Below are 14,104 nucleotides of genomic sequence, written 5' to 3'. Positions count from 1 at the left end.
GGCCTAAATCCAAGTTCAAAACATAAAGTAGTTCAGAATGATAACAGGAAATGATTTGCTTGGATTTGCTCATGTATATCTCAGCTTTTCCAGCTAGTGAAACTTCATAATCTTGATTTTGTAAATTATATTGCTGTACTCACCTAAGAGGCAATTCTAGAAAACAACCTATCACTTTTAAACACAACTAAAGTGAGCCCATGTGATCTGGCTACCCTGAACATCCCACCTCTCTGTCTTCAGTAAAGAATCCTTATCTTAACTAGTTTCTAGCTCTTCCCCTCCAGTCTTTCTTTTTGAAGGCTACTGTTAATTTTCTACACTGAAATCATTTCCAGAATGAGTCAAAGCAGTGGAATTGTGATGAAGATATTCAGATTATGAGTGACACTAGAACAAGGAATTTTGCATATCTGAATGGCTAGCATAGGCGAAATCTCAGTAAAACTACCACTATAATTTTGTAAAATATCATGAAGATTTAGTTACCTGATAATATCCCTTTATTTATTTTTTATTTTACCAATTCATTAATTTATTATTTATTTATTGTACAGAGGTGTAGAGGGAGTATATTTCTTATCAAACTTAATATGTCCTCCCTCATTTTTCTCCCACCTTCTCCGCCTCCCCAATTACCTCCCTACCCTCCACTGAGTTGTACAGTTGATGTACAGTGTATTGTCTTATAAGTGTTACTGTTGCATTGGTTGGCCTTTCATCCTTTGTCTCTGCATTTTGATGTTCCCCTTCCCTGTTTCCAATAGATGTTCAAACAATACCCAGGGTACCAAAATCAGGTATAGTGCCAACAGGGGTAAAACCATGGAGAAAAAAGACAAAAGAATAAGACATAATTTCATAGGGCATATTGAAAATAACAACAATGATGAACCACATGTTTTCATAACTTGAAGTTCATTTCGCTTAGCATCATCTTACATGTTCATATGTACATAGCAATTGAGCTATTATGATCTTCTGCTAGGACTATCCTAGTCAAGTATTAATTATTTCCAATGAGGGAAACCATAGTGTCTATGTTTCTTTGGGTCTGGCTCACTTCACTTAGTATGATGTTTTCTCCAAATCTTCTCCTTTCCTCATGAATTGGGCCATGCCATTCTTTCCGATGGAAGCATAGAGTTCCATTGTGTATATGTACCACATTACTTGATCCACTCATCTACTGGGAGGTATCTGGGTTGGTTCCATATTTTAGCAATGGTAAATTGTGCTGTGATAAGCATAGTTGTGCTGGTATCTTTAGTGTGGTTTTGTTTGTAATAGTTTGGGTAAATGCCCCAAAGTGGGGTTTCTGGGCCGTAGGGGAGCTCTATGTTTAGCCTTTTGAAGAACTTCCACACTGCAGAGAAGTTGGACACATTTGCACTGTCGCCAACAGTGTTATAATAGTTATAATAGTGGTGATTGCTATTTTTTTACTATCCCAACACTAGGTACTATGTAATTTATAGGTATTATCTTGTATAATTTTCCAAAAGACAACATGAGGATGTTCTTTCTTTCATTTTATACATACATGAGAACAAGATACCAAAAAGTTAAGTACCTTCTTCAAGTTCATATTGGTGATGCTTAAGATATCATTTCAACTCAGAACTATTTGACTGTGTATGATCCTACTTGATTATAACTAATTGTTAACCTTCCTGACATTCTGGGTAAAACCTAAATATCTAAGGAGTATTTTTTGCTTCAGTGAGCAAAACATAACATAAAGCCTTTGTATACAAACTTACTTGTTATGAAATTAATGTTTTAATAAAAATAATAATCGATACTGTAGACTGACGGTGAATAACTGTTGGGGTTTTTAGCCTCCCGTGCTCTCCTGACATGCGGGAGACACTGGAAAACATGCACCAACCAGGCGATCCAAGAAGAGGAAAGGGTAGATTGACTGCCCACACCCAGCCCCCCCTTTTACAGGAGGATGCACAGACAGTCCGGGAGCCAGTCAGTGTTAAGTCTCACTTCATTGGGAGGAGGGAACCACTCTTAAATGGGTCAGAGAGGGGCAAGAAGGGGAAGGGTATGTGTACCTATCTAGGGACTGTGAAGAGCGGCCTGAGCTGTCCATCAAGGGTGGAGGGCAGAGGGACCAATCCTAAGTGGTGGCCTAATTCTATGTCACAGCCCACAGGACCGCCTGTTGGTTCATCACCAGGAGCCATCTTAGGCACACATGGCCACAGGGCCGGAAGACAGGCGGGGCCAGCTGGGACCGCCCTTCTGGATTCTGGTGTAACAGCCACAAGGCCCCAGCCCTGGGAAAAGAGGCGGGGCCAACTAATAGCTTCTTATTGATGCAAGGCATGCCTCACATTTCCCCCTTTTGTTTTTAATTAGCAGGAGGCCACCCTACTTGAGAGTGTGCCTGTCTTAGGTTGCTCCCCTCTGGAGATCTTACTTGTCATTGGCTACCACTCTAGCTCTTCAGGAAAACCTACCTGCAGGGCTTTCCAGCCCAGTGGAAGAACTTGGGCGCGGGAGGAATTGACACTCAAGAGGAGGCCCTGTCATTTTTGCCTCACGCCCGTACATCCTGGTAGGCTGAACATTCTGGTGGGGGCCATGGCCAACCTCCTAGGGTTCCCAATTGGCTAAAGGCAGCACCACCATTAACTGGACAGCTCTGGCTCATTGCTTAAGAAATAGAGGAAGCCTATTTACCCTAGCAAGGGTCAAGAGTAAACACAGAGGCAAATGTAAACACAGGGATCATAGGCGATCTCTCCCACAAGGGAGAGAAGGTGAGGGAGCTACCCATTTATCTCAGTCTAGGGAAAATTGGAGTTCAGTCTGTTTCGGCGCCGCTCAGGATAAATCAGGCAGCATCCCCGTTCTCTGGTGGTGAGGTAGAAGCAGGCAGAGTCCACTTTCTCTGGCGGTGAGCAGGTCCAGGCCCTGGCGATTCTGGGGGTTCACAGCAGCCAAGGTGATAGCAAGTTAACACATCATTAGTGGACAGTTTATAGTAAACATGAAGCAAGGTACCAAGACCCTCAACGCCTATTCTCCACCCCCAATGGGAACCCCTAAACTCAGCAACAGGGGATAGGCAAAAGGGAAACAACAGTGCAACTCCATTCCAGTTCTTTGGCAAAGCTGTAGGCTATACATAGCCACAGGGAAACATTGCACCATAAAAGACATCAAGATAGCTTCCAACAAGGCAGTAGGGCCAGGTGACTGGAAGGAAGGGAGGCTGGCTGCCTCCATTGTTGTCCACAGTTGCTGATACACACAGGAAGCTTTCCTGTGTTCCAGAAAGGAGCAGGAAGAAATCCACCATGGTCTTTTTCATTCCTAGAGAGAACAAACAAGGAAGCATACCTCAAGAGAGAGAGTGCTCTTGGGTAGTTATTCTGGTGAACAGTATTTTAGGTCTCTAGCAGGTACCCAAATTGGGCTTGGTTCCCCAATCAGGAAACACATCCAAAGCCCCTTCCCATGCTAATAAACGAGTCAGGACCTTGCCATGATCCAGTAAGGGGGTCCTTCCATCAGACTTCCACATTTAAATAAGGTGTCTGATTTGACCAATGCCTCTGAAAAGCCATCAGAGATTGGTCTTTGGAGAAATTTAAAATATTTAATGTAAACATGGCTGTTCTTAACTGGTCATGGGGGTGCTTCCCCCTTTTTGTTTTATTAATTGGTCCTTTAGGGTCTTATTATGCCTCTCGATTATGGCTTGACCCCTTGGATTTTACGGTATTCCAGTGGAGTGTTTAATATTCCATATTTGAAAAAATCTTTGCAATGGCTTGCTTATAAAGCAAGGCCCATTGTCTGTCTTTATCTGTAGGGGTAGCCCCAGGATGGCAAAACATTGTAGGAAATGGCTTCCAGCATGCCCGGCCCTTTCACCTGAATGGGCAGTTGCCCAAGAGGATTGTGAGTGGGTGTCTATGGATATAAATAAATATTGTAATTTTCCAAATGGAGCATAGTGGTTACAAGAGTTTGCCAGATAACATTAGGTTAAGGCCTCTGGCGTTAACTCCAAGAGATTGCAAAGGCGGACCTGCACAAATGGCATACATGATTTGCATGTCCTTATGATTTATTTTAAGTCCTTTGTAGGAACCAAGGGGAATCTTTGATGTAACCCTCTCAAATTTAGATGCATAAGCTCATGGAGTCCTTGAGCCATTTGAAAATTTTGAGGCTGTGCACTGGCTGTGGCTTCAATAGTCCCATTAGTGGCCAGCTGATCAATCATTTGATTACCTCGTACCAGATTCCAGGCAGTTCCTGATGTCCTCAGAGAAGATGTAAAAAAGTAGGCTCAGCCCATTCCTTTAGAAAAGACCGGCCTCGTATCATTAAGGGAGTAATTGGATTTTTATGTAGTTTAATGTATGAGGACACTAGGGTTGGTAACAAATAACCTACATACAAACTGTCAGAAAACAGGTTCATTGGCTGCTGGACATGGGTTAGTGCCAGGGCAACTGCATACAGCTCCTTAAACTGTGCAGACCCTGTAACTGGCTCAAAGTAGTGGGTGCCCTCTTCTCTATTGGCAGGGGAGGAGGTGGAGTATATCATTGCGGCAGATCCCGCTTTTCCTCCATCAGTGAAAACATTTCCAGCTTTTTTCTTTTTCTTTGGCCAGTCCTGGTCCTTGGACTCAGGACCTGAGCACTGTCCCTGGCTTCTTCCCACTCAAGGCTAGCACTCTGCCACCTGAGCCACAGTGCCCCTTCTGGCCGTTTTCCATATATGTGGTGCTGGGGAATCAAACCAAGAGCTTCATGTGTAGGAGGCAAGCACTCTTGCCACTAGGCCATATTCCCAGCCCACATTTCCAGCTTTAGTAAGAGGTTTGGTAGAGAAAAGTATGGGGAGAGTCCACTGTAACCTCGAAAATGAGATTACTCATCTTGAAGTGCCGTAATGGCAGTCAAACTTCCCCATGAAAACCTCTAAGGCACTAGATACCCATTTATGATTTCTTTTGACCCACTAAAAATCTGACAGCCTGTAGGGAATAACTAGCACATCAGGATCCCACCCATAATGTCTCAGGGAAATATCCCTGCCCTTAATTACCAGGTCAGCTAGCTGGCCTAGCTGGGAGTAAACCCTGGGAGCCCCTCCTACTGATGCATGTACCCATTGGAGAGGCTCACCCGACTGAGTAATAGCTGCTGAGGAAAGCTCTGAGACAGGAAGAATCCAAAGACAAAGGGGCCATTCAGGCCTATAATGAGCCAATTGTGCCATATTTACGGCAGTCTGAATATTTTGAAATATTATTGATGTGATGGAATTACAGTAATAACATCAGTGAGGGCTTCATCCTTTAAAGAGTCAAAAAAGCAGAAACAGATCTCTGTAGGCAGGTGAAGCCAAGGCTTTAACCAATTAATCTCACCTAACAGTTTTTGTAACTCCACCCAAGTATAGGATGACTGGAAGGATAATTGAGGTTTAAGGGGGCAAACAGAGTCTAGCCAAGCTCAGTCCCCAGAATCATAAAGGGAGGTAAAGTCTGAACCTTGTCATCGGATTTATTCAATCCTCCCCTTTGTAAGAGTGTCTGAAGTTTCTTACAGGCGGCACCCAACATTTGGGCGTCCGCTGCCCCAATAATGATGTCATCCATATAAACATATAAAATAATATCTGATTGGCCCTGAAGGGCTTGTAAGACTTGCAACACATAATGATGACAGAAGGCCAGACTGTTAGCCATGCCCTGAGGTAGTACCACCCACTCATATCTTTGGTCTGGCCCCTGGTAGTTAACTGAGGGGATAGAGAAAGCAAACTTCTCGCAGTCCTGTGGGTTAAGAGGAATGGGAAAGAAGAAATCCTTGATGTCTATTACAATAAGAGTCAGATTCCAAGGAATGGAGGGGATCCACAGCAGCCCTTGCAAAGGGGTGCCTGCGGAAACCATCCCCTCATTAATTTTTCTTAGGTCCTGTAACATTCTCCATTTACCTGAAGCCTTTTGTATAACAAATACAGGACTGTTCCAAGGACTTAACAAGGATCTAATATGTCTTAGGGTCAATTGTTCTGATACTATTTCTTTTAATTTTTCCAGTTTGTATAGGGGGAGTGGCCACTGTTCCACCCATACCAGGGGGTGTGGGAGCCATTGGATGGCAGGGACAGTAGGAACAGTGGCCCCTATGATTGGGGGTGAGGGCTCAAAGGGGAAGGGGAACCCTCTGCCTCTTGGCCTCAAAACGAGGAACTCCCTGATAGTTGCTAAAGTTACCTGATAGGCCTCGATCTGTGGTGATAAAGGCCTCAGGTTCCCCCAAAATATCCTGTCCCAGCAGATAAGCTGTTAAGCCAGAAGCCACCAGGGGGCATACTTCTCACTGACTACCATCTACATCCCTCCAGGTAACCCAGTCCCTGGTTTCCTCAGACCTAGCACCACCCGCCCCCCCACAACAACGGAGGCCCAGGGATCAGCCTCCATTGTGGGGGAATCTCCCCTTTTCTAAATATTGTCCGGTCTGCTCCAGTGCCAATCAAGCATCAGAACCTTTTCCCTGCTATAAAGATGTCTATTTTGGCCTAACTCCCAGGACTATTGGGACTGTCCAGTAGACCCCAGCTGGGTCACTGGACTGGTCGCCTCCTTTGGGTGACAGGGCTGGAGGGCGCCCCGCTACCAGTTGAAAGGCTTCCCCTCGATGACAAATTTGGACCTACACTACCTTTGCCAATGATGTCCCTTCCTGCACCAGGGGCAGAGTGATTTAGGTTGCCTCTTAGCCTGGCCTGAGGGATGTCCTTGCGAGGCACCAGGTTTTACTCGGCCTGTGGGACACTCCCTCTTAAAGCGGCCTTGGGGGCCACACCTAAAATAGACCCCCTTGTGTGCAGCAAGTGGCAAGAGACTTATTATATAGTGCCTATATACATCAGTATTTAAAAGAGCAGTGGCCTTGTTTCTTTGTCTATTTAGTGTGCAGCAAGTGGCAAGGGCCCACGAAGCCATCTGGGCCTGTGAGGCCGCAGCCAGCGACTGTGACTGGTGCGCCTGACTACCAACATCATTGGTGGCAACTATCCACCTTTCCATAGATCTATCCTTCATCCCTGCACAGGCTGAGTTATGCGGTCATTCCCTCCCAAACCAACATCTTAACAAACTGGTCCCGCAGGGGCCCAGGAGGGAAGTTCCTTTGGAGGCTCTTTTCTACCCTGTCAATAAAGGTGGCAAGGTCCTCCATAGCCCTTTGAGGAATTCCTGTTATGGGGGCTCGGAGGGGCCCTCCTCGAACCCTTTCCATGCCTCCAGTCCCAGGGCCCACACCTGTTCTTGACAGGGGGCCGGAATAGCACCCTGTTGGAGGCCTGTAGAGAATTGATCATTGGACCCTGACAACATTCCAAAGGTTATGGAGACTTATTATATAGTGCCTATATACATCAGTATTTAAAAGAGCAGTGGCCTTGTTTCTTTGTCTATTTAGTGACTAATACTCATAAATGTCATACATAATATTAATTATATATGACTCATGAATATATACATTTTATATTATTGATTCTCATAATCATCTCTGTTCACTGGCTCTAACAGATAAATGCCCCCTTTTGATACAAGTATATAATACAAGCCTAACTAATTATGCTTCATAAAGTACGGTGAATTCATAGCATACTCTATGTGGGGAGGAAGGACACACCTAATTGTCACATGTCTTGACACTTGGACAACTCAATGCCTACTGTGTATTGGAAGTGTCCATCTGATATTGATTCCAAGGTTGTGTTCACATTGAGCAAGGAGGAAGGCAGGAGAGAACTGATCAAGTGATAGCAGTGTCGTAAGGAACTAGGAAATGCCTTGGCTTCCCAATGTGCCATTGTGTTTTAGCTCACTTGCTAAGGCCCCAGGCAAAAAAAGTATGATTTCTTAGAAAATGAACACAAAAGCAACTTGTATATCCCAAAGAACAGTTTCTTTTCATTTTCTCAGTAAAGTGCATTCCATATTGTGCAATGAATATGGCATTTCCTTAGGACACTTTCCCAATTTTGAATCATACTAATCAGTGTATTTATGGATGGAATTGAGCCAGGAAAGAAGGCAAAACTATGTTCTAAGAGAACACTTTGAATAAACTAGAGTAGCATGGCTTGGCAATGAAAGGTAGAAAATTCAGAGGTTTAAGAAACAGCCAAGTGCTAGGGGCCAAGTAACCATTAGCGCACATCAGCAGGTAAGGGACAAAGAACCATCTGGAACAGTTCAGCCTCTTACAACTGAAGATTTACCATTTTCAAGGGAAAAAAAATGAGAATCACACACATTTTAATTTTATAGCTGCTCTGGGTGAGGAGCACGAAAAGACCAGTGCAAGAAGGATGACAGGGACTCAGGTAATGAGTCCGAGATGAGCAAGAACCAGTGAAGCTAAAGCTGTGTAAATAATACCAAGAAAGTGAGGAAATGGCAGGATAAAACGTACACAAAGGGGAAAAAGTATTCAGACAATAAGGACTAGAAGATAGATACCTTAAATAGTTATCTACATGATATACTAAATGTGTTTTACAGAAGTAGACAATCATTCAACAAGACTTGGCAGTACTTTCTCTTGGCCCTATTCAGAGATCACATGTTTTCTCAATCACATTTATTCCACTGTTTAATAACTTCCCCCCAAATTTGGAGGTGGAGAAGAAAAATTAAGTAACCCAATTGTGCGGGTTTATGTAATACTTTAAAATCTAAACACTAAGGCAGATAGTTGATTGACAAACTATCACGAAGTGAGGGATAGTTTATCCTTTCCTTGTAAATATTGTAATACCTTTTATGAATAAAAGGCTTGAATTAAATCAACAAATCTTAATTTTTTTAGTCTCATCATTGTTTATTCACTTAACACATTATTAGCATTCACAAAACAAATATATCTCCAAGACAATTCCCTGTTCATAATCGAATGTGAATTTGTGCAAACGTGAAGCAAAACATACTAAAGTATTAAAATAAGTCAGGTTGAAGTTATTTTTAAATAGTGTAATTATTTCCAATATTTATTATGAATAAAATCAAGAGGGTATATTTTTTCTTCCCTGTATCCCTCATCTTCTATACTTCTTTCCTTGTACTTTAGTGTTTAGGCAACACCAAACAGACAGATCAAAACCACATGTCCCCTATGAAAGGACAATTTTAGAGATAGAATAAATATTTAACTCACCATCAACTGGAAATTAACCATTAGAATGGGGTCATATTACATGTAAGGAAATGGAAGGACTTGGAAAAAGTTATACTAAGTGAAGTGAGCCAGACCCAAAGAAACATGGACTCTATGGCCTCCCTTATTGGGAATAATTAGTACAGGTTTAGGCAAGCCATAGCAGAGCATCACAAGGCCCAATAGCTATACCCTTAGGAACACATAAGATGATGCTAAGTGAAATGAACTCCATGTTATGGAAACAATTGATATATCACAGTTGTAACTACTTTCAACGTCCTATGTGTATGCGTAGTTTCTATTATTGATGATGTTCTTGTATCACCTTCCTATGGTTGTACCTACACTATCTCTGTAATCTTATCTGAGTATATTGGAAACCGTGTTTACTGCTATTGGAAGTAGGAAATTCAAAGGGAATACCAAATTTGAGAGACACAAGGTAAAAAAAAGAGAAATAACTACAAAAGCAATACTTGCAAAACTGTTTGGTGTAAGTGAACTGAACACTTGGGGGGGGAGGGAAAGGGGGGAGGGTGGGGGGCATGAGGGACAAGGCAACAAAGAGTACAAGAAATGTATCCAATGCCCAACGTATGATACTGTAACCTCTCTGTACATCAGTTTGATAATAAAAATTTGAGAAAAAAGGTGCGCTAGAAGCACTGAATAAGAAAAATTGTCTCTTAGCAGATATCAGGGCAATACAAAGCCCAAGACATAGATTCATAGGAAATACGTATCATCAGATCCTAACCACTCTTCGTGTACATAGAATCAGAATATTTTACTGAAATTCAGGATTCATTTACAAGCATATACTATACTCTAGTTAGAGATTTCTTAGTTTCTAAGTCAATTAGGCAGGTGCCACTAGCACCATTCACCACACTGGAAACCTAAAATACCTTGGGGAAATCACACCGCTCCCTTGTAGAATGGAAATCGCCCTAAACACCATGCACAGATGCTCAAGCCTATATTTTTATCAGATTCAAGAGGCTGTGATCTGAGGCTCATAGTTTAAAACTAGTCCAGGCCGGACAGTTTGTGTATTTCCAATTATCTACCAGAAAGAAAGGGAAACAGCCTCAGATGTCCTGTACTGAATCTTGTGAACAATTCCACAATCATAAAATGGAAGAAAATGGAATGGTGCTTGCTGACAAACAAATCATAAATGTAAAGTGACATCCCAATTTTTCATATCACTAATTTCAGTAGTCTAGTTTTGTTAAGTTATTTTTATTCTTTTGTGGTTGTACATGAGCATTTCAGTTCAACAGTTCAGTTTGTCATTACAGTGCATCTTGATCAGCATCAATTTTTCTTCTATACACTGATTACTTCAATATCTCACATAGAAAATCACTTGATTCCCTAGAACTCAGTGACCTTGCCAATTTTTCATGCCCCCAGACTCTTATGTCCATGTGTCGCTCTTTTCCTAATCATAGTCTTATGATGATATTTACATCATATTCTTATATTTATTATTCTCATTATTATATCATATATTCAAATTCTCTTCTTATATTTGACTTTACTTTTAGTAACCATCCAAATTAATTTAATTCTACTTCTACTCCATTTTGGCTGAGAAAAAACAATTCCTCAATATCAACAATTATTCCCATTTTTAAATAGAAAGTTGCTATTCTACAGCTTCTTAAAAAAATCAAATGGTCAGCTGAGATGTTGTTCAGTTTTGAAAAGTAGAATGCCTGTAGTTCAAGCTCTAGCACCACTAAGAAGAATGACACAGAGAATGAAGAAAGAGAAGATGAAGAGAGTGAGGGAGGAGAAAGGAAGATAAAGTTTACATAATAACAAACATGACCTACTTATGAAACAGTTGAATTACATTAAGACAAAACTTTAAGAATGTTGTTGTACTCATAAGTTGGTGAACGGGATCCCTTGCATTACTATGTAAAGATAATGTAAGTGCTTTAACGTCCATTGTTTTGTCTTGTTGGGTTTTTTCTTTAGAGTTTCAAGGTTCTTTGCTTTTTAAGAGAAAATCTTAACACTTCACATGATATTTCCACTTGATGATTTAGTGCCTTCATTAAAACTTGGCTATTATAGTTAGGCTGGAAATCGAGATTCGCTGATTATTATTAGAATAACTCAATCATAATTTTGCTCAGCTTTTGACTCATGACATTTTTAAATTGAAATCAAACCTCAAATGTAAAGTGTGGACTCAAGACATGCTCTCATTCTTTTCAGTGAGTCATCAGAATTTTTCAAAAAACTAATGATTTCTTTTTGTGACATATTTAGGGAAAGGATATTCTTTACTTGAGAATAATAATAACCACATTTTGCTATTATTTGAGCATATGATCCCATATTTATGTTCTTGATAGTAGGAACATGTACCTGGTATCTTTTTTTTTAATCCATACATCCATATTTATTGATGGTTCCCTTTGTGGAAACAAGTGGATGTTATAAATAAGGAAATGTAATGCATACGTTGCTCTAATCTAAATAAATTATCATCAAACTTGTACAATTAATCACACTGGAAAATACTTTTCTTTATACAATTGTGTTAGTTCCAGAACAAGAAAAATAGAGAGAAACTGATCAAATTCTATGATGACATAAATATTAAAGGTGATTAGTAACTCTGCTGCACTAAGTGTTCTGGGATTATTATCAGTGCTGGATGATGTATAAGGGAAAAGTGATAATTTATATGGACATTCCAAACAAATCCAGAATCAAGAGAAGAACCTCAACAGGGCTTCCTGAAGAAACAAATTGGCCGGCGTTACTCTTCCATTCTACCTCGATGTTATTCTGCAGATATTTAAGGGTTTCCTTAATTTGTCTCAGATATAACATTTGATTTGCTATGGGAGCATTCTTCAGTCTATACATGACTTTTTTGTAAAACCTTTATTCAGAGACAAAAATATGTGGGTATGCTTATAACACTATCTTGAAATTGCATTACCAGTTTTAAACTTGCTTCTCCCTGTCAGGTTCTTAGAACTAACTCTCTTTTGGGCAAGAGATGGTTGGTGTAATCTTATAAGGCAAGAACTATATAGTAAGACCCTAAAATCAGGAACAATGCTTGTCCCTTGCAGCCTCAAGTACTCCGTAGACAGTCATACATATAACGGTATTTTTGTCAGTTCCCCCATTTTTTGTTTCATTGATTCTAATAGGAAAATAATTTACTTAGCATGAATAACTATTTTTTGCTATGCACAGTAGCATGAAGGAAATCCACTCCTGGGTCACATGCCTAAGCCATCAAATTAATGCCACATTTGAAACATAGAAATGGTTCTTTTTTAGTAGATACACAAAGATTGGAATATATTTTAATATTTTATTATAAAGGTGATGAATAGGGTTGTTGCAGCTACATAAGTAAGGTAATGAATACATTTCTCCTTGAATACTGTTACCCCTCCCCCATTTTTCCCTCTTAACCCCACGTTGTAAAGTTCATTGCCAACATAGTTTCCAGTAAATATCATTATTTCATCTTTTGTCTGGCTGTTTCTATGGTTCCATTGCACTTCCAGATAAGCTGATATACAAGAAAAAGAGTACAGAAACCTAAAACAGAAAGAAATAGAAATAACTGCATACAAGATATAATAAGAATCTCTTACTTCCAACTAGCATACTAAGATATGGAACAAACCCAGATGCCCTTCAGTAGACGAATGGATCAAAAAGGGAGATCTATGCTTTTGCCAGAGAGAATGGCATTGCCCCTTTCTTAAGGAAATGAAAAGACCAGAAAAAAATATATTAAGTAAAGCAATCCAGGCCCAAAGAAATATATGTTGCATGATTTCCCTCATTTTAATAAATAGGAAATATCTATGATATTCTTAGCAGAGGAACACAATAGCCCACTTACTAAGTATTTAGAACCATGCATAACCAAGTGTATCAAAATGAATTCCAAATGTCTTTATTAACATTTCTCTTGTGATAAAGTCCTTGACATCTGCATCCTTATTACTGATACATAAGATACCTGTTTTGCCTCATTATAAAACGTCAAGATAAGATCTCAGCCATCAATCTGCTAAAATGACCTTTTATTCTACAGTGAGCTTATAACCAAAACAAAAGCCTCCTTCTCTGTCTATACTTTTTTTTTCCACTCTGATGAACAACCCCAGCATTTCTGAAGCAGAAACTGAAGGGAAGAGTGCACTCTGGTTTTCCATCCAAGATGTAAAGGAATTCAAACAGTTGTTTTTTTCTTATCCGGCAGGATGTTGTTGCTTGGTTAAACAATTGTTCACTTGACCATAAATGTCATAACTCTATTACCGGAACTCTTGACTATATTGGCCAAACTAAATAATAAAGAAATAAACGGGTTGAAAAAGTAAATGAGGAAATAAGAAGGAATGAAAGGAAACGGACATCACTTGACATTGAATAACAAAGGGCTTAATTTTTAAAGTTGAACATATTTCAATCTTACTAACCAAATAATTGTTTGTGCTGTTGAACATATTTTAGAAACCAATATGGTTTTGCATATAAGAAGAGACTGCTATTGATGATGCTGAGAAATGGCACAGAACATAAAAATAATGACGACTAAGTCAAACTTGAAATCTTTATTTACTTAATAAAATAATTATATAGCATTGTATATCAGCCAGAGGTTTATCATGATTTTTACTGGGTACATATATCATAGAATAAAAGAATCACCTAGTGATATTTGTACTAAATATTTGACACAAAATTTAACCTTTGGATTATTGATAGCATCAGTCTCAAATACATGAATACATTGAATATCCTATTACGTGGTTGCTCAAATGTATAGCCTACCAAGAGACAACTAGAAAACATTGCTAAAATTCATGATCCAAAAG

General features: G+C 40.0%; 1 long non-coding RNA gene across 1 annotated transcript in view; it reads left to right on the top strand.

Annotated features, from left to right (window-relative positions):
• The first annotated feature begins 907 nt into the window (after positions 1-907).
• Positions 908-14,104, top strand: part of LOC125364872 — a 28,378-nt gene continuing 15,181 nt past the window's right edge. The window contains exons 1-2 of the long non-coding RNA XR_007213582.1: positions 908-952; positions 3,519-3,521. This is a non-coding gene — a long non-coding RNA (uncharacterized LOC125364872). The remainder of the gene's footprint in view (positions 953-3,518; positions 3,522-14,104) is intronic.

The sequence above is a fragment of the Perognathus longimembris genome, chromosome 16 (assembly GCF_023159225.1).
Source record: "Perognathus longimembris pacificus isolate PPM17 chromosome 16, ASM2315922v1, whole genome shotgun sequence".
In the NCBI taxonomy this organism is placed as follows: Eukaryota; Metazoa; Chordata; class Mammalia; order Rodentia; family Heteromyidae; genus Perognathus; species Perognathus longimembris.
Note: the sequence above shows the minus strand (reverse complement) of the source record. Positions and strands in the feature narration are given on the sequence as shown.